The 25,115-nt window shown below is 43.7% G+C and overlaps 1 protein-coding gene across 5 annotated transcripts in view; it reads left to right on the top strand.

Annotated features, from left to right (window-relative positions):
* Positions 1–25,115, top strand: part of ARHGAP24 (Rho GTPase activating protein 24) — a 214,990-nt gene that overhangs the window by 129,228 nt on the left and 60,647 nt on the right. The window contains exon 1 of one of the 5 annotated variants that reach the window (XM_064651661.1): positions 1,749–1,891. The exons of 1 other annotated variant lie outside the window; for it this stretch is intronic. The gene's annotated coding sequence lies outside the window, so the exon portion shown is untranslated. Of the gene's footprint in view, positions 1–1,748; positions 1,892–2,019; positions 2,171–2,555; positions 2,574–10,609; positions 10,739–25,115 lie in introns of those variants that run through there. 3 more of the 5 variants (XM_064651662.1, XM_064651664.1, XM_064651663.1) reach the window with 3 other exon arrangements.

Here is a 25,115-nt window from a genome sequence, read left to right on the forward strand (position 1 = left end):
GAGTCTGTGACCCAGGGCTGCCTTCATATTAACAGCGGGAAGGAGCTGCTGTGTAGTGTTGGAATATGATGTATTAGGAGGGGAATATTGCACTCCTATGGTGACTTCACTGGGTGCAGCTGGTCCTCAAAATGTGTTTTGAAGTAGTTTCTCGTTAGGATCAACTCATGGGAAGTAACAGATGGTGAAGTGAGACTAAATTAGTGAGAACTTTGTGCTCCGTTAATGCTCTTTATAAATAATAGCTGGGGAGTGGAGCAGGAATGAAGATGCTGTTATGTTTGTGGCTACCTCTGCTGCTATGCAGATGTTATAGGATGCCTTGCAGCATGTTTTGTCAGCAATAGAAAGGAGCAGAAGGAAATTTGCTAGCCCTTTCACAAGGGCAAAAATATTGCAGTTCTCCTGAAAAACAAATAAAATCGAAGCAAGGCTCAAAGATATATGAGGGGAAGCAAAAATGTGGGAGACAATTTTACATTAACAGCCAGTCTTGTCGCTTTCAGCTTCTTCCCACAAAAATCAGCAGAAGAAAAACCAATGTCTCTCCTCTGATATTCTCAGTAACTCTCCAGCTCTACTTTCATCCTAAAATTTCCCTTTAAAGTATATGTATCTATAGATTTCTTTTTCTCTCTGTGTGTTTATGGATGTCACTAAGTATAGTCATGTAGTGACTTAGTGTAGCATAGACTAAAGTCATAGATGGCATCTGCTCATTGGTGTATATTATGTGATAGAATCTGGATTTTTAGATGCTTTTCCTGAGTAATGTCTACTGGTGGTAGTAAGGCTTAACTCTCAGACATCCTGGCTTGCTGTCAGACATCCTTCACAGCTGAAGCAACTACCAGGAGAATCATTGTCACTTGTAGAAGGCCACAAGTGGCTGGTGCCAGCCATCATCTGCATCTTCACATTTTTTTGTGCACCCCAGTGTGAATGTGTCTGAGTCTGATGTCCACTGACTGGAAGTCTCACATCTAAATCTGCATCTGGCATCCCAGCTTGGATATTGGCAGCAGTGCTGGCATCTTTGTCTTGAATGACATATTTTGCAACTTTGGTCTTCAGTGATTGTTTTCAGGCCACTGTAATGAAAAACTTTGCAAAAAATAATTTCTCCTGAGGGTTTCTTTTTCTGGACTTGTCAATCTGTGCCATGAACTTTCATACATAGGTCCATTTTGTACACTTTTCTGCAGACCTTATTAACCGCCCTGCAGGACAGACGGTTCTGTTAATCATCCTCTTGAGGTGTTAGGATGAAATCCTGCTCTGTTTCCCACGCCAGCACTAACTCCACAGTGGAAGCAGGTGTTCATATTATTAAAAACAAACAACACAAAGCCAAAAAACCCAACAGTGTGAAACTTTGATTTGCAGCGGGACATACGGATTTCTGAACAGCTCAGAGACTAAGGAGATATACTTCCTCCAGGGATCTTTTATCATAAAAGCAGCTTAAGTGACTCAGTCTTTCCCTGAGGATATTCTTAAAACAACTCCACTCAGTTTGTCTTTTAGTGGTCAGAAAGAGGATTTATTTTGTGCTGTCTTTCAAAAAAAAAAAAAAAAAAGAAAAGAAGAAACATCTTTTGAAGAAAGTCAATGGCCTTATTTCCAGGAGGGTCTAGGCTGTGTTAAAGGTCTGTACCGCTCACTAACTCATGGGCTGGCTGGCACTATCTTCACTCAAGCAAGTGCTTCAGTGAAAAATTCAGTGCTATTTTTAGTTCTCTTACAACAAACTGCTTGATTGTAAGGCCTGGGGAACTGTGACACTGTGATCGTGAGGGGTCTGCTGGAAAAGGCAGAAGGACGAGACACAGCAGCGCGGGAGCTGCGCCAAGGACTCCGGCCGATGCAGAGAAGCACACATCGCAAGCAGGTATTTTAAATCATCTCGTAAGCCTTGATCTGCCCACGAAATGGATCTGCTGGTCAGAGCCAGGGCACGAAAGCGTTAGCTGGCTGGCTCTATCTCCTCCTGCCCTTAAAGATTTCATTCCACAAATTCCTGTCCTGACCGTCAGCTTTTAAATCGTCTCTCCTCGTTTCCTAGCCTTTTCTGGGATTTTACAGGATCTTTAAGGCAAGTTGGCAAATGGCAGTGGCGAAACAGAGATAAGTTTTCCCGAGCGAAGGCATTCTGCTCGGCAGTGCCGGGGTGAGTAGCCTGTAGCGAGTCCCCAGCGCGTTTCCCAGGGCAGGGCAGCGCCGGGCCGGGGGTCGGGCGGCGCGGCCGGAGGGCTGGGGCTGTGTCCGAGTGCGGGCGGCCCCGCCCGGCCCCGCCGCCGCGGCCCCCCCGGCCCTGCCGACCCCGCCGCTTCCCGCAGCTCGCTCCGAGGCGCGGAGAGCCGGTCCCGGGAGGTTCGGGGTCCGCTCCTGCGCTTCTCCCCTTTCCCCCCGCCCCGGGCGCGGTGGTCGCCATTGCAGGGCGGTGGAGTCACGGGCGGGACAGCGGCCAGCGGGGCGGGCAGGGCGCGCCGGGCTCCGCTCCTCCTGCGGCTCCCCCGGGCCGTCCCGGCGGCGCGGGCTCCGCCGCCGGCCTGTGCCGGTCCCGGTGCCAGGTGAGCGTGGGGACGAGGCTCCGGAGCGTTCGCTTCCCGGAGGGACCGGCAGCGCGCGCGGTGCCGCCGGAGGGGACGAGCGGCCGGATCGCAGGCAGCATCCCGCCCGCCTCCCGGCCGGTTCAAAGCGCCGGGGGCTGTGTCACAGCCTCTTGCGGCGTGCTTTGTTGTAGGGACGAGGATCCCGGCCTGCTGGGGACACGGGAGCTCCTCGCGTTCGCAGGGTGCTGGAGCAGCAGCTGGGCTTTGGGCAAGGAAAGTTGAGCGTGTGTGCAGTGCCTTGGGGAGCAGGGCAGCGCTTTGCTGACTTGAGTTTGCTCCCTTTTGTTTTAAGAATTCCTTGCTTCAGAGTCAGACTCAGACTCCGGAGTGAGCCTTGATGCAGTTTAGCTGCATTGCTGTGTTTTAAAATAACTACTTATGTTTCACCCTTAATGATACCATTATCTTAAAATAGCATGACGTGCTGCCTCCCTTGAGTTACTTGGTAGAATACAAGGAAGGGGAACTGCTGAATTCCCATGAACTCTATGCTTAAAGATCCTGCCCAGCTTCCAGCAAGCTGAGCTCCTACAGCCTCCTCAGTGTACTAGAAATGGATATTACCAAACTCTGCTCTTTGCTGCTGTCTGTGGTCGTGTTCTGTGCCTCAACTGTGCTTAAGGTGCGTTTGAGAAGACAGGTGAAGTGGCAGATTCATAATGGGGTTTTCCATGTGCTCCTGCTGGATGTGTGTGTTTGTACATTAACAGTGCAGATGGTGCAAGCAAAGTAGTTGTAGCATGTGTTGGCTTATGTTTGCATGAACTGGGTTCACATAGTTAGCTGATAATCAGTAATGTTCATGTGAGATGAGATAGTTAAGTTTTGGGGCTTGTTTAGAAAAGAATCAAATACCCTCTTTTGTTCTCACTGATTCTGGCCAATCCAGATTTTTATTCTCCAGAAACAGTCTTCAACACTGATTGCTGAGTTGCCAGTTTCAGCACTAGTTAAGATATATTAGTTGACTTTTCTTCTGGGAAAGTGCAGAAGTGGATGAGATTTTATTAAAACTTCAATGACAAATGTTTTAGAGCTATGGCACATAGCACTCCTTTGGGAGATGCTGTACATGTCATTGTAGATGAAAGCTGTGTGTCTACTTATGGTGATTAAATGCACAAACTTTACTAAACAGCTGGAAAGGTTTCCTGGATGTTTCTTAATCAGTGTTGCATCTTCCCATCCAGTTCATCCTGAGCGTTTCATGGGCAAGTACCACACAAGCCATTTCTATAAATACTCACTGGTATGTCGTAGCACTGTGTTTTTGTTTGTGCAGAGGATACTTGTGCACATTACAGTCTTGATACCTTTCAGGTAAAGCAGTACAGGTCACAGCTGGTATGTGCTGGAATTAGCCTGGCACAGAAGACAGTCTGTGTGACTAACTGCATAATTTCATTTTTATATTCTTGTACCTCTGTACTGGAAAGACACGTAGCCCTCAAAGCAAAAGACAAACTCCATTATCTCTGAGATCCTACAGATGTTTTTCACTGCTCTGCTTGAAGACAGCTCAAAATAGGCAGCATTTGAGTTGGTTTTAGGTAGTGTGAATATGAGAGGGAAGAGGAAGGTAGTTGTAATGCTCCCCTGAGAACTGTTATGAAGTGAGCATGTGTTTACACAATATTTGGGTATAAAATCCCTTTTTTCTCTTCCCCCAGACCCTTAAGCCTTTTAATTAGGTCAGTGGGTGAGATGCTGTGCTGGTCATCTGTCATGCCTTGAGCATAGCTGGAGAAGGTGGTACTGCAGCGTTGTGTTCTAGCCCCCCAGTTCTGGAGCTGCTCATGGATGTTGTAGAGCTCCCTTCCTCTTCTCTGCAGTATGACCTGCTGCGGCCACTGGGCTTCACTCTCCTAAATGGGGTTATGCTTGTACTTTAATGTCTGTGCAGGCTCTGACATGGGGCAGAAATCTCATTTAAAGGAGGTGAAGTATCTTTCTGGCTTTATTGTTCCAGTTGGGAAGTGATGGATTGCACATAAGCAGTGCACCTGATATCTCTTGTGGGCTATAAATCCAAACAATGCAGCTCAAAATCAAACTGTGAAGTCCAGGCTGATGTTGTCATTTAAATGTCTATTCAAAGAAACACTGGTTTCTGAACTACCGGTGAAAATGAGCAGTTGTCACATTCATTCTCATGTCCTGTAAATGCAGAGTTGTAAATCAGTTACGTAATCTGTTTTAAAACTGCTTTCTGGGGGTTTTTTTGGTGGTTTTCTTTTCCCTGATCTTCATTAGCTAATTCAAGTAGAATTGGCTTATTAATTAAACTTCATTTTCTAATGAATCCAGCTCATCCATTTTAAGCCAAGTCTGATACAAAACCAAACTCATTCTAATCATTAAATGAAGTCATTGACTTTTCTGTCTGCGATTGTCAGATGGTAGCAGATTACTGAAGTACTTAACCTGAACATTATCCACAAACTGCAGGTCCCTCTTCTTCCAACACATAGTCATGAAGCACATTAATACAGTGCATGTAAAAAATTGCAAGTTCTCAGTGTTCATTCCTGCTGGTAGGGCAGCAATTATAGCCTGCTCTTGGGAACAGATTTTTTGTGAATAATGCGGGTTTTGATTTAATGATGAAAGTAAGTGTCAGACTTTGAAAACAACCTGGAACATATTGGGGTCATTCAGGTTGTCACAAGAGCTGCTCTGTCTATGATGCCTCTCAGAACCTTCCCCTTTTCCAGGCATGCAGGTAGATTCTGAATTCCTTATGAAAACCTGACCCCAGCTGTGGCAATGGCACTCCAGAAAACATGGCATGACTTTTACTGTCAGTGAAAGATCTGTATTTTTTGGCAGCAGGGTAAAGAGGTGGCCTCAGTTGTACACAAAACCAAAAAAGTCCAGTTTCTGTGGATGGGAAGGATGTCAATGAATACCTGAATTGACATTTCACACTTAGCCAGAAATAAAAGTGAAGCAGCAAGAAGCTGCAAAGATTGTTTGTTAAAAATAAGTATCATATCCTTGGAGATGGGACGGGCTTGAGCAGAAATAGAATATTTCGCTTGGAAGAGACCTACAATGCTCATTTAATCCAACTGCCTGACCATTTCAGGGCTGACCAAAAGTTAAAGTGTATTATTAAGGACACTCTCCAAATGCATCAGTCTTAGGGCATCAACCACATCTCTAGGAAGAAAGCCTGTTCTAGTGTTTGATCACCCTCTCTGTAAAGAAATGCTTCCTGATGTCCAGTCTAATTCTCCCCTGATGAAGCTTTGAATCATTACCATGAGGAAAATACAGGTAATACTCATCTGTGTACTAAGAATGTATCCTGAAAATGTATGAAGAACTAACAACATCCAGCAGTTGATTCAGCTTCCTTGTTTGCATTCTGCTTCAGGCTTCATTTGGTTCCCTTTATTCTCCCCATGGGATATCTCCATTGCAAACAAGCTGGATTTGTAATGAGGAAGTACTAGGTTTCCCATATTAAGTGAACAAAACCCCAAAATGTTTTCTTTAACAGTAAAAATTCACCATGCTTGTCTGTGGATTTTGAACATGTGCCACTTAGGGAGCTGATGGATGGTATTGTGTTACCAGAGGAAAGAGTATATTTTGGCACCATTCATTCATGTTGTCCCCTGGCCTGCCATTGAGGTCTTTGTTTCAGTATAGAAGAAAAGGAGGCTTAGTGGCTTTGGAGAGCTGTTACTAGCATGAAAACTAATGAAGTGGTAGGTTGAAGGTGTAAAATGTAGGCCCAGAGTGACTTAAAATGTGGGGGAGATGGCCACGCAGTTGGAGCCTGCAATAAATGGTCAAAGATAAAATGGAAACATCTCTCCTTATTAAATGTGGTATGTGCAATATATTTATTTAGGCACTTAGAATCAGGAGAGCTGTGGCTGCTTTGAATAAGAAATGTATTCTCAGGAAATACTTTTTTTCATTTAAACTTAATTCGAGGAGGTTTGAAAGTAGAATTCATTCTTGTGGAATTGGATTATGCCTTGGTTGTTATATTTTCCTCTTCTACATCATCTTGTCTTTCTAAGATCCACAAATAGCTTTTTCATCGTGGTTGCTATTGGCAAAAGCCTGTCAATTGGATTTTTGGACACATATGAGTGAATCAGAAATGCTGTGGCTGGAAGTTTCACAGTCATTAGAAGGAGGTGCTGAAGGGATACAAGGTCAGTTGGCCAGATTTAAGCAAACCGAAAGTTTTTTTCAGAAACAGCGTGGTAATGGTGATGACTTAGTGCCAGCAACCTCACTGCTGACTCACAGTATGGTCTGCCTTTCTGCAGCCTACATTAAGCTGTGCCTCACATGCTCTTTCTGCAGAAGTGAGCTTGTACACCTTACCCAGATCACACTGGATTGTCCAGTGTCCACTGCTGGCAGGAGTGAATCTGGAACGACAACCAGGCGCATTTACTGACATCATGAAGAGAACAAATGAACATGGGCTTATTTTTGTCTTTTTTTCTCCTTCCAAAAGATGGCACAGCATAATGGGTAATATGCATCTCAGTTTGCCTTTCCCTGGGGGTACCCTGATATAGGTATCAGAGCCTGTGTCTTGTGGCTGGGAGAGGTGAAGGGTAGGCCATTGCCTAAGAGCAGAGGAAGCTAATGGAAGCAGTAGAGCAATGGAAAGAAGATGCTGAGATTCTTCATCTTGGAAGTTCTTACATTAAGCAGTCATTTGTCTGGTCCTAAAAGGATGTGAGGTCACTGCTGGCATCTATCTGCTTTATAAAGGGCTTTGAATACCCTGAGCAGTGTGTTGTTCACCAGGCAAAACAGAACGAACAGCTGTGTAAGTGCTTTGTCCCTACTCCTTGTACTCCTTCCAACCTTAGGAAACCTGATGTAACACCCTGAGGTTCACACGTGGTATAGAGAGAGAGAACTGTTAGGGAAAAGAAACAGTGCTGTGGGGATTTGGGGCAGAGAAGATGACAAATTGCATAAACTTCTGGTAGCTTCAGGGGCACCCAAATGAACTGTCAGAAGTACTTGCCAGGCCAGCTTTCAAGCAGGACTACAAGTGCTCGCCGTGGCTGTTGTTTACTGATCAAAGCATAAGGTACCCAGGCTCTCCTGGGAGGGTCACTCTCACCTGCCAGCCCTCCCTCTCTGGTCAGGTTGTGGTCCCCACTGCATTTGCATCTTTCTGCTTACCAAAAGGATCCGGAGGCAGCAGTGAGCCCTTGTGAAATGGTGCAGGCATTGCTATGTAATCATTACATCAAGGACTCTAAAGTATTTGCCCTGATCCGTGACTTGACTTGTGATGCTGGCTGGACCAGCTAGCAGCTGGCAAATTTTTAAGCCTGGTGCATGGTATCTTGCTTTACAGTGCTATGTGTGAAATGCCCTGGGGGCACAAATCTACAGCTAACCCTGCAGTTTGCTTTGGTAGAAGCAGCAGCCTGTCCCCTGCCCTTGCACACATCTTTTCCTGTCCCTGTCTGCCTGTTGTTCACTCCCTGCAGCTCTGGAGATCCTGTCCTTCAACCCTGTAAGAACCCAGTCACTTGTAGCTGTACTGAAAGGAGCTGATTTCTTTTTCTAACACCAAAACTTGTTGCAGGAGGCTTTAACTTAAAGGTAGTGATAAGTAGTAGTGAGAGACATTTTTGCTTGAGCTCGCGTGGGCCCTCACTCTGTCTTTTTAAAGCGAGTAATACACCAACTTTTATAGTTAGTAGTTTCTGCCAGGTATTGCTGATTGCAAATTGCCTTTAAATAGATTCCCTCCAGTTCACCGAGTAGCATGTGAAAGTATTACCTTCCTGATGACAGTCTTGTAAAATCTCAGTTAAGGTACAGTGGGAAAGCATGTTGTAGCTATTTAAATTACAACTTTTTTTCTTTAAACGGGATCTTTATTTGACACACTTCACTTCAGATACGAACTTTGTGTCTCTGCTGGGTCGTTTTCTGAGTTTATGATGCACTTTGCATTCCTATAAAGCCTTTCACTGGGTGTTCTTAAAGTCTTTGCAAGCTTTAATTAACTGAAAACACTATGTCTCCCCTGTGAGGTCCGTAAATATTCTTAATTGCTTTTTGCAGAAAGAGGAAAATGTGGTAGAGAAATTTTAAAGGAATTCACTAGTGCTGGCTGAAAAGCTACTGAGGAGGCAGGAGCAGAGGCTGTGATTCCTGAACCCTCTTTGGTGTACACCATTTCTTTTTATTGCATAAGCATGCACAGGAACGATGTAACCTAGCAGAGTGAGGCAAAGATGTAGGTCAGGTTTCCTTTGTCAGTACATCTTCTGCTTTTCGACCTGTGAGTTGCTGAAAGCAACAAAAGCCTATGGATGGAGTCTTTTCAAAACTGGTCAAAAAAGCAACAAGCAATCCCTGAAAGCCTCAATCCCCTCTGAAGAGCTATTTTTAGGAAGCTAAATCAAAGAAGAATCCCCTGGAGGGGTCTGTACACAAAGTTTCCGTCTGGCTGCCTTTGGATAGCTTAAAGTTTTAATGCACTTGTCAGGCTACTGCTGTTTGTGCGTGGTGAAAAACAGGGACCAGAGTGAGTGGACTGTGCTGATGGCACAGCATAGCTGCTGTGTGGTGTCCTGCCACACAGGGAGGGGACAGATCCTGCTTCAAGGCTGCTGGTGCTAAGCCCAGTAACTGGAGATTTTGGAAAGAGGCAATGTGCAGTGTTAAGATGGCTTTCCAGACCATTTTGATCCAAGGATGTTGTTCATTGTGTCCGGAGTAAAAGGGAAAAGAGATTTCAGCTGTGTTGTTGTTGACTACTTTGTCAGAAAAATGGCAGCGCGTAGAACATGAGCAGAAAGTACCATATATATTGGTAGCAATATGTGATATCAGCCCAGTTTTAGGGACCGCCAAGGAAGGAGGTTTAATGGGGCATCACTGTTGTCCTTCCACAGCTGTGAAAATCGGTTAGTTGTGTCTGTCCCTTCAACCGTGCTCCACACCACGTGGAAGTTCTTTTTTACCCTTGAGTACCTGGTTGTTTACTTTTGCTGAAGGTAGAATGACTCTAATCACAATGTTGGAAGGACTTCCAGGCTTTATTCTGCATTTGAAGGTCCTAAATGCAGCATGTGGTCACCCTGTTTGGGGCAGGAGGGGACAGCACCAGCTGCTTTGTTGTTGAGAGAAAAGGGAAGAAAGCGCTGGCACTGATGTGAGAGTGGCAGTGCAGAAGTGCCATGGGAAGACAGTCCTTGCTGCTGGTGCTCTGAAACACTTCACTGGGAGCTGAAGCACTACTGGCTTTGTACAAAGCAGGCTCTTAACTGTGAGAGTTGTAAAGAAGCAGAGAGCAGCTGAGGCGAGGAAGGCAAAATCTTCATTTTCTGAAGCCCTTGGCAGTGGTTATACCATTTTCTTTTACCAGGCAAGACGTTAAATAGATATAACAGTAAGTGCAGTCATGCAGCAACAAATTGGGTGAGCTGATTTAGGTGAAATGAGAATCGATGAGGAGTTAACTCTAGATTTATTATTGCTTTGACATTTGCAGCTCACATATTTTTTTTCCTAGAAAATAAATCACCTTTTTTTTTTTTTTTTTTTTTTTTTTTTTTACGGGGACACTAGAATGGAGGCTTAGATACAGCTGATGTTTATTTCAGCTCAACAGATCAGGAATAAAAGTGTGTTCCTGTCATGAGGGCAGAGCTACTTCTCCCCAAGAAAGCTTGTTTAAAGCAGGGAAGGCTGGAGACATTACAGCCACGGATTCCTGTGGCCTTGAACTGTGCTGCCACAGGGTAGTTGTTGAAACAGCAGTTATCATCTTAAAATTGCTTTGAATTCCTGCCTTGAGACTTTAATTGGGGAGTTGATATAGAATTGGCTAATAGAGAAGAACTCTGATAGATCATGGGGTGACTTAAGACACATAAATTAAAACAAGAGCAGGTGCTGGTAATACTCATTTTAAACCAGACACAATAAAGAGGGGCAGGCCCACCATCTGGTATGTAAATGCTGAACCACTTTATTAGCAAACAGACCATGCCAGTAAGCCATCTGAACTGAAGGGAGGCTTGAGTGGGGAGTATATTACCTATGGCATGGGAAGGTACTGCAAGGTGAAGCTTTCAGCCTCAATTCCCAGGTACCAGGACATAGGTTGGGTAGGTATTTTTCTGTGTAAGAAATCATCTCCTGTGGCTATTGCTTTTAAATTTGGAATGTGAGAGTGATTTAGTTGGTGAAATGACACTTAAACTGATACACCGAAGTGATTTGTTGCTTGCTGTAAGATTGTGCATCCATAGTTATCTGTTGATTTGTAAATCTAAAAGATGATTTGTAAACAGAAAAGATTGTTTTGCAGCGTGTTTTAGGGGCTCATTGTTTGTGTGCATTTTGGATACTCAATACTTCTGGGTAAGTTGCAGTTCAGTGTTTAAAACTTGTAATAACAGTTTTTATGCACCTTCTAACAGATACAGGCAGCAGCGCTGTGCTCATGAATCCACACTGACATTCCATGCCCGTTCCAGAGTGCTGACATGGCATTCTCTGAGGACACAGGTGCCTGGCAGCAGCCTGGCATGGCAGGTTGGCACCTCTCCTCCTGTGACAGGGAGCTGTGTGTGGCTGGAAAGTTTGAAATTTCCTTAATCGTGACAGCAAGAAATTGCTAATACAGGCAAAGGACTTCAGTGTTAGAATTCTTCCAGCTTGGAAAAACTTGTTTTCTTTGGGGGATGGGGAAAGCCCCACAAACTCTTTTGCTTCTTATCCCTTTTTCCTGTTGTCTGCCTGTGTTGTGTCTGCCGTGTTGCAGATGGTACCAGTGTTTCTCTTGCATCTTGTTATGAACTAATGAAAGTCTGTTCACATAAACAGCCAGGAACCAAGGTCAGGACAGAGTGGACCTGGCCTTTAGTTTTGACAGCCTGTCTTCAGACAGTTCATGGTAGGATTCCCAGTGGTGGAGCACCTACATGGGGAAGAGAATCTTTCCTTTTATAACTTTTTTCATTTTTCTCTAATTAATGTCACTAAAATCATCATTGAACAGCCAAAGACAATCTGGATCAGGAAGGGCTTCTTGGCCATAAGCAGACAAAATGCAGGATTGTACAAATGAATAATTATTGGATCTGGAAGAAGAAATGCTGAGATGTCACTGCTTAAAATTTTCTTTGTTAGCTTTCAGTTTGGGGAGAACTGACAGGCTTGAGGATAAAAATGTAGCTTTAGTCTAGAAAATGTAATTTACTGAATAATACCCTGTTGGTGGTAGGTGTCTGAGCATTATCAGTAGTGAGATCCAACCAGTGCAAAACTAGATGACAGGCATGTTGTTATTCTGTAATCTGTAGGATCAACTTCAGTTATGATAAAATCACTGCCACACTGTTCATCACTTTTTTTTTTTTTACACACTCCTTTGGGTTTTGTAGCTATTTTCTACTTCAGCACCTACCAGCTTATTGAAGTATTGGATCAGAATTTTGGTTAATTCTGAGTGCATTGCATGCATTCAGAACACTCAGAATATTCTCCTAGTGCAGCTGAAACCACACTGTGATCTGAATTGCATGACTAAACTGAAAGAATCTGCTTGGATTCACTGTTTGCACTTAATGTCTAGAGAAGATGGTTGTTGTGTATTCTTATACCACAAAAGAAATAAGGATATCTGGACCTGCATAACACCATGGATTTAAGTAGTCTGCCATCCCCTCTTGCAGGCCACTTTTACATCTGGCAAATCAAAGCTGTGTTTTCTGAAGTGAGATTTTTAAAAACCTTGAACAGCATCCCCAAAGGAAAGCCTGTTCTCCAGTGGCTCACAGCTGGCTGACTGGGAGGCAGCCCCATCTCACTCCCCCTGCCCACTTCAGGGCACAAGGTAAAGTGGAGCAGCTTCATGCTGCTGCAGACAGGACAGGCATTAACAAGGAACAGCTCTTCCGTGTAGAAACCGCTGTGGCAGCGTAATCTTTGTCCAGGGCTGTTTAGGCAGCAGTCTGAGCTTCCCTAATGGGAATAAAACATACATTGGACCAGTCAGTGGTGGAGAGCTGCACGGATATGGCCTGTTAGCAGCTGAAGGTGGGGCTGAGCCAGGACAAAGCAGCGTATCTGTGCTATCCTGAAAAACTGGAAAAGAAGTTGGGACTGGAAAGGAGCAGCTGTAAGGAGCAGAGGTACCCTGTGTGCTCTTTGATTTTGTACTGGGCGAGTAAAAGGAGCAACAATGACTAAAGGGACATGGTGTTTGTGGTGAAGTGCAAAAGTCCCTTTTTCAGAAATTACCCTGGAAGTTACAAGTTGTCCCAGGGTAAAATATCACCAGTTGAAGTTCGTTGTATTTCTGGTTGAATGTGTTTGCAAGCACTACGATCTGTAATCGTGTAAAGACATTTACATCTCTGCAGCATATACTGGATTCTCTTTGCAAGAGCTTGCATCTGCTGAAAGTTATCTGTAATGTGGAAATTTTAACTTCAGTCAGTTCCTTGGAATGAGCATATAGGACCTGTGGCTATAATGCACCTCCAGCTGAAGGGCAGAGCAGTGATTTCTGATGAGAGATTTCCACTGTGTCTGTTCTGGAAAAGGCTGCGTGTATGTCATCATGTGCTATGAATAATTCCCAGCGCTCCTGACAGAAGAGAAGTCTTGTTTAGGAATTTCACATTTTTTAGGTAGTAGAAATAGAAATTATTTTTCTTTCTTGGAGAGAATCATTTCAGTAAGTCCTACAACAAGGCAGGCTTATTTATGGGTGTGTTTGGTTTTGTGTTTTTTTCTCATCAAAAATTAATCGTAATGTTAAGGAAAAAACCTCTGGACTTCCCAAAATAAGATCAGAATTAGAACAAATCAAGAATGTGTTAAATCTGTGCTGCAGACATGCTGTAGTTGTTAGAGATCACAGTGGCATAGAATTGTGGTAGGTTGGAAAGTTGCCAGCAAACAGCAAAATTAATTTTAGTCTTATACTTCTTATATAATACCGTGTTCTTGTGTCAGAGACTTCATAAAAATCAGTACTTTTTTACCATAAGCCTGCTGTGAGAGAGATTTTAATGCAGCAGAAATAGAGATGCTCAGATTTAGAACTGAATGGAATGAAAAAGAATTATAGGGTAAAGTGTTTTTCTTGTAAATAGACAGGGGAAATAACATCCTGAAGTTTGTTAGTATTCCAGGGTATTCTGTTATACAGCTCTGAGGAAAAAAAAGCTGGTAATGTAACTCAAGAAAGAAATTTGGATTTATTGTGATTGTCTCTCAGAGGCAATTTTCAGATGACCTGTGAAGTATTGGAAGGTTTATTTGTGGCACCTTTTCCTTCCAGTGCTATACTTCAGCTGTCAACCTTTTTATGTGAATAGAGCAGCTGGTGAGGTGGGAGCTGTTAGAGAGGAAGGAGGGGAGAATAACCTGGAAGGAATGGCCGCAGCTGTATCACCTCCATACCTGTCTGTACCAAAGGTCAGGAGAGGTCAGTTGCCCCAGATGCAGGAGTTGCCCAAAAGCAGAGCTCCGGAGGCTGGGCAAGAGCTAAATGCGACAGGGTAATAATTTGCAGAGATTGCAGATGTGGTATTTTGTATCATCTCAGCAAAATTTACAAGCTGCTGGCAGGATGGAATTAGAGGTAGTACTCATTCGATGTTTGGTAGTAACTTTTTAGATCTGGATAGAAAATACTCCTTGCTCTGATAATTAAATTCCTTATTATTTTCCCCTCTCAATTTTCAGTCTTCCTTCTGCTGGCTTTGGTATTACACTGCATGTAAGTTTTTTTTCATGCTCTTTTGCTACTGCCGAGTTGGAACTGACTCCTTCAGTTTATTCAGCCAACTGTGTTCATAAAGGACTTTGCTTCTAACCCAGATGCCGAGGAAAGCACTTTTGTTCATGAGTCAGCTCCCTCAGCACAGTAGTGTACTGGGACTTGCCTGGATAACTCCTTTGGTATCTCATGCTTGAGTTGTCTCCTGTTCAGGGGCTGGGCTCATATCAGTGCGTGCAGGGAAAAGGCAGTAGCGTCTCACACCTGCCCTCTCCTTAGCACTCTTGGTGCACCTGCATTGAGGTTAGTTACACGGGGATCTGGATCAGCTGAGGCCTGTCCCTCTGAAGAAAGCAGGATCCCAAAGTGTGTAGAAGTCATTCAAGCACAGATAACTTGAATGCCTTGTTAGCACAGGTTTCTGCTCTTTGTTATATGGTGTGGTGTAGTTCAGCTGCAAGGCTTAGCTCACAAGGATGGGGGTCTGAAATATTTTTCTAACTGTTTTGAGGCTCAACTTGAATGCACGTGATGGTGGAGGCAAGAAATGCCATGCTTTGCTGTACTGTTCACAACAATGCACTTCTCTTTCTATTTATTAGGCCTTTCAAGCCTTAGTATCATATAAACCACGTCTACCAAATCTAATAGTAATTGCTCATTGTCATGGTGTCATGGCTTGCTAGCACAATACGGGGAACATTTGGGATGCCTGGGACAAACGAGGTCCCTTATGGCACCTACACATTGTACTTTTCTGCCCCTTTCCAAGCACCTGCAGGTTTTTGTCCTTAGTTCATGTTGGTTTCACTGTGAACAGAGGCTCATATTCGGGAACTTGCTGTTCAGCACAGCTTTCCAGGAGAAATGTGAACGTGATGAGCGTCCGTGACCTTTTTGTCCTTGGCTGTAAAATCTTTCCATTGTATGCAGCCTCATGTACAGCAGGTTGGCATTTGCCTCCTTGAAACGTGTTAGGGATTAACCTTTTCCAAAAGCAAACTGCAGAAGGCAAAACCTGCCTGCCAGTGCAGGCTGTCACCTCTCTCCTTACTGGAGTGTACATCTGCCCCTGGCTTGGGGCTCCATTTGGTTTTTGGCAAATAAAAACATCTGCCTTGTGTCAGTGAAAGGAGCATTTTAATGAGGTTCTTGGGAGACCTTCTGCACTTTCTCCTGAAATGTAAATTTACCCAGGGATGGAGATTATTTTGGAAGAGCAGGAGCAAGAAAGTGATCCCTTTGTTGTGAAGATGGAGAAAGCAGCCTGGTGGCTGTGTTAAAATGCCTGTGCCTTTAATTAATGTTGACTGAGTCTGCTCAGAAGAGAATGGTTATATTATGTGCTGTGGCTGAGGGGATGTTGAAATACAGGCAGGAATAATCAGGCAGGTTTCAGTCAGGGCTGTCATCACTGTTGTGTTTCTTTTTTGGCTTTTAAATCCTTTCCCTGCTTGCTAAAAGAGCAATTCACAGAACACCTCTCCTTGTGGAAGCTTGTTTTATAGTCTTAGCTTTCCATTCCCAGATGAAGAAAATTGGGAAAAGACAAGAGGTGGAAGACTGCAAGAATAACAAAGTGTAAATTAGTTGGAAATAAATATTTTGCAATATGTTAAAAACCATCTGTGGACTAGGACATAGTCTCCTTGTGGTGGAGAGTGATGGAAGCATTCCTGAGAAAAAGAGGACTAGGTTCCTGTGGGGAAATGAGCGGAAGAGAGGGAGAGGAGAAATGAGACCAGGAGAAGCTGTTACTGCCAAGAGGTGCCTCAAGCAGGCAAGTGTGGATGATGGGGGAGAGCAGAGGGGAAAGAGAGGGGAAAGAGAGCTCTGGCTTGCCTGCATTAGCTCACTCTGGGGTCAGATCTGAAGGTCAGAATTGAGGGCCCATGTGCTGCAGTTTTGGTTCTTGTGGCTGAAGGTGGCCTCCAGGAAATTCCTCTCAAATGCACAGCATTGGCATGCTGGCCCCAGGAGCTCAGCTAGCAAGAGATACCAAAGGAAAGGTTAGAGTAAGGGAATGATGTTGCTGTTTGCTGAGTTGACAGATAGTAATTTTTCTGCCTTTTCCATATAACATTTTAAGACTAACTCAGCACATGGATCAGATGCGCTTTGTACTTCCTCCAGCGTAAGGAAACCAGGGATAACAGTGTTACAGATGGGGTGACTCAGGACAAGGCAGGAAGTGCCAGAGGTTGGGATCAAAACAGGGCTACCCCACTGAGTACCCCCAAAAAACGGAGAGATCTTTGCACAGGAATGTTGCTCTGTGGCAGAAGACAAGTGAAGGGCTGACACTGCTGACTGGCAGCATGCAAGGGAGCGAATGCATTACAGTGTGGGTCACATCTCAGAACATACATTACTTGTTTTCTAAATGTTTTTCCTCGATGTAGCAAGGAAATTGCATGGTTGAAAGGCGAGTGGAACTGGGTATCTGATAGTAGAGAGGCACTAACTCAGAAGTATCCCGGTATAAGACTTCCAATCAGAGGACTCTAGTTTGGGATATTAAACAGTCCTTTGCTGTTACTTCCACTTCAGTGATTATGCATTTCTTTTCAGTTTGGCTATTGAGCATACATTGAGATCAAAGCTGGGAGGGCAGAAACATTTGTTTGCATTTATGAACAAAAAGATTTTAAATCATCATTTGGAAACATTGAGAATTCAGATCAGCTTTCATACTGACAGGCAGCTGCTTGACACAGGTCAAGAAACTGGGCTCCATTTCATGGGCTTCAGCCCAGACTGGACCTGCTGGCCCAGGGAGTCACATGCCCTTCTTGCTGCTGGGATTCTTCTGTTAAACCAGACAACACAAACACATCTGTCTGGTTCTGTACAGAGACAGAACAGAGAAATTGCTGCTGCTCTTTGTGCCTTATATTTAATTCCCCATATCGTGTATTTAATTGCCCGTCTTAATGGTTTGTTACTGGAATTACAAAATGTCACCTTGCTCGTAAAATAAGCAAAACACCACGGTTGGCAGCTGGGTCCCAGGTAGTGCGTTGCCATGGTATCAAAACAACTTGGCAGCAGTCACTGTGCCCATGGACGAGGTATCGGTGTGATAATGAATGTTTAAGTGTTTACACTCATTTTACTCTAGACAGGTGAACGTGGAGGAGAGCAGAGAGGATCTGAGGAACGGAACAGATGGTGGCTGGAGGCGGTGCTTGGTGCCTTAGGGAGCTGTGCTTAGGCTGTGGGTGCTGCCTGCAGCCATGAAGAGGCTTGTGCATTGCCCTGACCTCACAGTCTCTGCAAGCAGCGTTTCATTTATTCAAAACCAAATTTCCAAGACTAGAAAAAGTTATTTTGTGTTAACCAACGCTGGGGTGCTCTAGTAAGAGAGGGCTGGAAAGCTTGCTTGATATTCCTGTACGACTGAAGCTATCCATGAAGTTCATTTGAATTCACCAAATGGGTCAGGTTAAAAAAATATGAGTAGATTTTCAACAAATAATGAGAAGCTTTTGAAAAAACCTTACCTTCCAAAATTACCAAGATTGCTATTAAAATATAGCATCAAATGAAAGTAAATGCTTTCATATTGCATTACTGTATATTTTTATTGCTCTGAAATAGGCATTTGCAGTTTTGTTATACCAAGGAAGCCAAAAGTTGTTTTTCATCAGGGAAGTGACTGTTTGGCTGTCTTTGGCCAGCACTCTACAACCTCGCTTATTCACATAGCTATAAATATCTTAATATTTTCATATCTACACATTTTGATTTATAACAGCAGCAGCTAAAGAAAATAACTGCTTTCCCAGTCTCCAGTAAACTGCTGAAAAATATTCTCACATATGCATCTTTTTCTTTTTTAACTGAGTTACACACATGACAGAAAAAACCTGATGATATGAAAATGTGTGTTGCCTTTGGGCCACAGCCTGTGATGGATATACAAAAAAAAAGATTTATGTGGGGATCAAAGGTATTGTCGAGAGAGATTTTCATAAACAACAGTGACAAAGGCAGAGGTCCCTCAGAGTGCCCAGTGACACAGAGCACACTGGATTCCAAGCTGTGGGGTGAGCTAAGGAAACACTGACTGTCCCACCCTCAGCCTCTTCACCAGCTAAGAGTAGGTTCAGTTAAAAGCTGACCTGATTTCTGGAGCTGTCTGAACTATGTTTTCCTTCACCCTTCCACTCCTTGCCGTGCAGATGTATGTGTGTGTGTGTGTGTGTGTGAGGGACACAGCCTGAGGGACAAGAGAGCGTGTCCTCTCTTAAAGTCTCCCCTTATATTGCTTTTCTAGGCAGGGTGTTGCCGGAATCTCAATGACTTTGTTTACCCTCCTGCCCCTCATTCACTCACATCCCCCTGCCTCTTGATTTTTGCTGGCTGGACTGCAAACACATTTAAAAGAATAAAAACATCATACTATTGTGTCACAGGTCACATTGTTCCTGTGGAGGGTTAATTCACAGAGCCTGGGGCAGGCTGTTGATACCTGGCTGGAGAGGGGATGGGGAAAAAGGCTTGGTCATGCTGCTAAGTGTAATCAGTAGAGCAGAGAGCTTTGCTTGGGATGGAGCCCTTTGTTTTCTTTCTGGTTGTTTGTTTGTTTGTTTGTTTGTTTGTGTGGTTTATGTTTGTTTTTGTTTTGTTCGTGTTGTTTGTGGGTTTTTTTTTAGGTAAGCAGAGGTTTGTTTCTTGACTCTTCTTCTGAAATAGCAGGTGATGAAATAGTTTGATGAAAGTAAAGTGGCAGTGTTTGAAGGAACAACACAGATGTGATGTATTCTTTTAATCTTTGCAGCCCTAGAGGGAATGAATCTGGGTGGGTGCAAGGCTGGCTGGACAGTGCTGCTGCCAGGCAAAGGCTTCTGCCATTCAGACAGAGCTGTGGCTGCTTCTGGTGCATCCCTTCCCATTGGCTCCAAGAGAGCCAGGCCTGAAGGTATCTATTGAGGCTTTTTGTTGGTTAAACCCTGACTCTGATTGCCTCTTTGTAGGGCCATTAGCAATTTGGCATCTGCTAGCAGCTGGAGTCTTCACCTTCTCATAACTGGCTTTTATTATCCTTCCAGTTATAAAAGCCTCTTGTAAAAGGGAGCTCCCCATGTGCATTACAAAAAGGCATAGCTGTGGGCCAGAGCAATGCAGAGGTAGTCGTCGTCATTCTGAGAGCTGAGAGTTAAGTTCCACATTCTCTTCTCCTCTGTGCTGATCACAGCACACAGCCTATACTGGGTGTTACATGAAAAATAGCACGTACTCAAGGCACAAAGTCCTGATTCAGATCTCACCTCTACCAGAATGTTTCTAGGGGAAGGGGCTCAGGTGCTGTGTTCTGGTCCAGGGCAATCACTAATGAGAAAGCTTCACTCGGGTAGTTACTGCATTTCTGTCTCTGTGATTTCGTCTGCCCTGATGCTCTCTTGTTGTCTGGGTTGCTATGGCTGTGCCAGCATGAGGTTGGCTCCCCTGCAAGGAATCATGAAAAGAAGTGGCTGCCTTTCTGCTCTCTTATCAAAATATGCCAGTGGTGCTCAGCAACCTGGAAGGCCCCTGTTTGTTAATAAATCCATGTCTGTAGTAGCCAGTTGTTCAGCACCTCTCCATGCCTTTCCGCTGTACTCATTGTGGTGGTTACGAATGCCTTTTGCAGGTGCTGAGAATATAGTAGAGCTGCTGTTGTTCAGCCCTTCAGAAATAAACCCTGTGTGAGGCAGGCTGGGCTATTTAACCTGATTTAGTGGTCTTGATTTAGGAAAAATGCCTCCAGTGAAAGCCCATCAAGCTGCAGAAAACAGCATTGCTGATGGCAGGCAGCAGCCTGCCTGCTTTGCTTCTCACTAGATGTATTTCCTTGGGGTGTCACCTGCAGCACGAGGTGCCATTAGACCTGCTGGCTTTATGGAGAGACGAGAATATCTGCTTCCAGCAAAAGCTGTTCCCATAGCAGCTATGTGCTTTAAGAATTGCTTCCTAATATAATCTGGGTATTTAATGTGTACTATAAGGGTTAAATGCAGTACAGAACAATCAGTTTAAGAGCCAGCATGGTCGGGCCTTATGCTAAGCCATGAGCATAACTGGAATCAAGCCTTTGAGGCCAACTGTCCTTAGCCAAGCATCTCCAAGCCGTCACATCAGCAGTACGTAGGCATGGCACGTTCAGAATTGCCTTCTGTAAGCTGACTTATGTAGCTGTGTTAAAATAATACCACAGGTTACTTTTACTGCAGCCTGCAGTAAAAGTGTGCAAGTTGTCTGCATGTTTTCCATGACTAGGCAGATTTTAACTGTAAAGAGAACTTTAAAAGTTTCAACGATGCAACTAGACCAAGTTTAAGAAAGAGCCACCCGAGTCTGGGGAAGACAGAGACTGGTTTGTGTGTTTTTCCACTGCACATATATGAAAAGACATACTCTGAGAGAAATGAGGCTTGAGCTGCAAATGCAAGCTCCAGCATGGTTAAATTCCTGACTGGCTTTTTTTTTTTTTTAAGGCTGTCATGTATGATCGATCTCTAATTTCTGCCTTCTGGGAGAAGGAATTTTGGTGTAAACTGTGTTTTCATTCTCCTCTTTCCACATTAGCATGGAAAATGGTAAAATGTCATTTGTTTGTATAAATATTTTACATTTCCATTTTTCATTCGTGTTGTCTTAAATCAAAATTTCTTGGAATTGTAATAGTCTAATTTCATTGAGGCCCTTTTGTGAATTTGTAATGAGAGGTTAAATGAACAGAGAAGAGGGGAAATGAGCATTTTGTCAGATTCTTGCACAAAATAGGAGTTCAGGACCATAAATCCCACTGGTGTTTCATTGCATTTGGAGTCCAGCGGCTACATGCAGTGCAGGGTTACATTCTGACTAAAATCCTTGTCAAATTAGAAATGTCATCTGTAGCTGACTAATGGACTATAGTGCTCCTTTGTGTGCCTGGTCTAGCTTTGGGCTGAGGACCCACGAGCACCAACTCCCGTTAAGCTTCATTGTCATGAACAGGGCCAAACATCACCCTGCACGTGCACATATTTCTAGGCCATTTGCTTTCTTCCCCTGGTTTCTGTGCTGTACTCAGTAGGTTTTGGAGGCCTTTTTCAGTAATCAGTCCTAACTGTGGTCATTGAAACCCACAGCTGTAACAGGACCCGGTCAGAAATGTGCCATAGTGGGCCGTGCGTGGAGGTCCCCTGGTGCCCATGGGGCAGGGTGGACTGGCAGCTTTCTATGAACCTGTTCAGAGCAGATGAACTCCCACCAGAGCAGGTAACAAGCAGAGTGTTTGCTTAGCCCTGAGACAGGTTTCTGCATGGTATCTGCACTAAGCCACAGCCTGCTGCTCCCCCACAGCTCTGTACTGTCTTTAGGGGACCCATCTGCAATCTTTATGGCTGCACATATTTATCCAAATACTTTAAAGCACCTGGTAGAAATTGCAGTTGCCAGTTAATGTTTGTCTGCAATATCTTGAATTCAGAAAACTAGGAAAACACCCTTCTCCTTCCTCTCCCTACCATTAATTTTAGCTTTGCAGGTAACATCCATTGTGTGCAGCCCCTGTGAATAGTGCCAGAAGAAGAGGTGGTGCACGAAGGCCCATGCCCAGTCCTGCACTGGTCACCAGCAATAAACTGCTTTGCCACCGTGGCCATGGGTGACTTGGAGCCAGAGGAGTCACCACATGCCTCTGTAGCCTGTCCACTGCAGCTTAGTTTGCACAGACCACTTGCAAGTTTGGACTAGGAGACGATGTACATTATTACATTTCCAGCCTCAGGCTTACAATCTCTACTCTTTGATCTCACACTTTACCAACTATATATTTTTTTCAAATATATCAGAGTAAAATAAATTTGTAATTAATTCTGTCTCATTTTTCTTAACTACACCAGTGTAAGCTCCAGGTTATATATTACCAGGCTGAATTACAGACACAGTATGTTCAGTTGGAAATATCATCCTCAATAGATATTGCAGTCACTGTGCAATAATAACATACCTGTCACATCAATATGTAGGGAGCCCTAACAGCATGGTTTAAAACCTTTTTAATTGTGCTCTTTGTACTGGAACTTACTGTGACAATTCTGTGAATCAAAACTAAGGTACTGTAAAGCCTGGAAGACAATTGTACTTGAAATGCCATCTTGGTGTATTTTAACATGTGCTTTACATGGACTGAAGAACTGGAACTGTATCTGAAAGAATGAGTTCTGAAGGAGTGTAAGAGGCAAGCTCCTTTTTAATAAATGATAGCCAGAACTCTGATTTCTTCCCTTCAGAGGTTTGGATGTTAATGCTGTCTTCATAGCTGGATCCCTGCTGCCCTCTAGGAATTTTTATAATGAAATATTGTCAGCAGTACCATCATACCTGTATCGCAAGCTGGGAATTCCTTTATTAATGCTCAGTAATAAAGTTATTGAAAATACTTCAGATTTCTGCAGGGAATGCTGAATTATATTTTTTGTAAGACCTTCAGGAGTTCTGCAAAGCCTCTCCATTACTGCAGTGTTCCTTAAGGCACTGGCAAAGAAAGCAGAAAGTTACTTGTAATTTAAATAAATGAATAATTAAATCATCTTTTTCATTTAGGTTTACCCTTGCCTGTCAGCAGAGTAGAGGTTATAGCACTGAACAACACTCAGTTTCAGATTTCCAGTAGAGAGATGGTGTGCAGCAAATCTAATAGAAATGTAATCATCTATCATTAGAGAGGTTTTCTACTCTAAATAGCCCTTAGCAGGATATTTAGCAGGCAGTGGGCTTAACATCTCCATATGTTATAATGAGGGGTAGATTGAAAGCAAATACCAAACTGTGAAGGAAGTTTAATTGCAAGCTGGCATTTGGTACCTCTGACAATTAGGATCAATCTTGATGCCTCATCATCCTTTCGCCTTTCATAGGAAAGAATAAGTGGTGTGACAACATTGTGTGGGATCTGCCCCCTGTTTATGAAAATAGTGGATTAAGTAATTGTCTGTGGTTACTGAATGCAGTTTGGTTAGTTAGGATTGGTCCAGAGAGAAATGCAATGAAAATACCTAACCCTGAACAACTGAATATCCTGAAAGGAATCCTTTTTAAAGGATTACAAATTTCAGTTTAAATTGAGAAATATTAGAATATGTTTCAGGATAGATACTCAACTGGTTATTTAAGAAAATATTTTAATTAATATTTAAGAAGCGGGAGAAACTCCACCACACACGGTTGATATGAGCATGTACTATCCTTAACTGTGTCACAGTGTTCACTGGGCTGTTGCTCTTTTTACCTGAATAGTTTACCTTAAAAAATTTGTTTGAAGGCATTGTTAGGTGGTAAAATTCACTTTTACAGGTGGTGAAAAAGATAAATCCATTCATGTTTTTCGAAGACCAAATGAAAAAGACTTCGGTGTTTTCCATAAAATTGAAAATGAAAGATTTTTGGAGTAATGTTTTTGGCTCCAGTATATTCAGTTGTGTGTTCTTAATTACATGATTACCATTGGTATCAGTAGATGTTTGAGAAAGAAACAGGAGAAAGATACGCATTTTTATTGTTAGTTAAAAATCAGTTTGCAAAAGCCTGCTGCTAATAAGTTTGGACCAGTTTAGCCCTTTTGTTCTCAGTGGAAATACTCCACACTGAAACCTTATGTTGGGGGTTAGAATTGACTTGTTGTGTAGTGCCATCATAAATCGGTCATCCTCTGCGATACAGAAAAAGTCCTGGTCCAGAAACACATGTTTCTATTTATATGTTGTAATCAATGAAACAGCGATGTCTGAGGTGAAATAAGCAGCTTAAAGTCAAGGCTGGTGGAAGCTAATACAAATCCCTGTAGTGAAATTAGGGATTTAATTTGCTATAGACTGATTTGCATGAGGGAAAATACTGTTACCTTCCCAGAGTTGGTAAAACACATAATGAATTTATGCTTATTGCTGTTAATGAACGCCCTGAAAGCTGTTTGTCTTGCCTCTGACTTCAGTCAGCCAGTGCAGTCTAGCACGGGAGCTTGTTACAGAGCGGGAATTTGTTTGTTCAGGAGCAGATTTAATCCCCAGAACCTTTTTGAGCAGCTGGGACGAACTCTTGGCAAGTCTTTAATCGAAGAGGAGTACCCTGGGCAGCCTTTCTGGGCAGAGCTGTGAGGGGAATGGGTCACAGGGTCACTTCAGCCATTCACCATCTTGCAGTGGTGAGGTCTGTGCCCACTGGTGGTTGGTATTGTTTCTATATGATGCTTTGGGATTTCCATCCCCAATTCCCCCATTGCAGTGCAGCATCGCTGCAGTTTCTGGTTCTTGGGGTTGTGGGTGTGTGTATCTCTGTCTCTTTCCTTCTTTTTTTTTTTTTTCCCCCTTGAAATAACCCCAGCATGTGGCATTTCACACAACTCAGTGGTTCTCAGACAGGTTCCTTGTGCCCAGCTTCCTGTTCAGAGACTTCACATGCCAGCATTACTTGGGACCTGCCCTCCCTTTGCATTTGAGTCTGTGGATGGTGCTGCCACATCTCACTCGTGTTCGGTGATTTTGAAAACCTCAGGTGCCTCCTGAGCCCTCCCACTGCTGTGTTTCACTCACGGCTGTGTTTTCAAGGGGAGTGCAAGGACCTAGATCTGGTTAAGGGCAAAGGAGCAAGTCTCAGTCCGCTGCTGCTCGGCAGGTACAGCCTGCTGGAGTCCTCAAGTCTGTCCTTCAGGAAGCACTGGGGTCTAAATGCCGTTTATTCCCGGTGCATAAGGAGACAGATGCTTATCTTCTTGTGGC

Source organism: Pseudopipra pipra, chromosome 4 (genome assembly GCF_036250125.1).
Source record: "Pseudopipra pipra isolate bDixPip1 chromosome 4, bDixPip1.hap1, whole genome shotgun sequence".
In the NCBI taxonomy this organism is placed as follows: domain Eukaryota; kingdom Metazoa; phylum Chordata; class Aves; order Passeriformes; family Pipridae; genus Pseudopipra; species Pseudopipra pipra.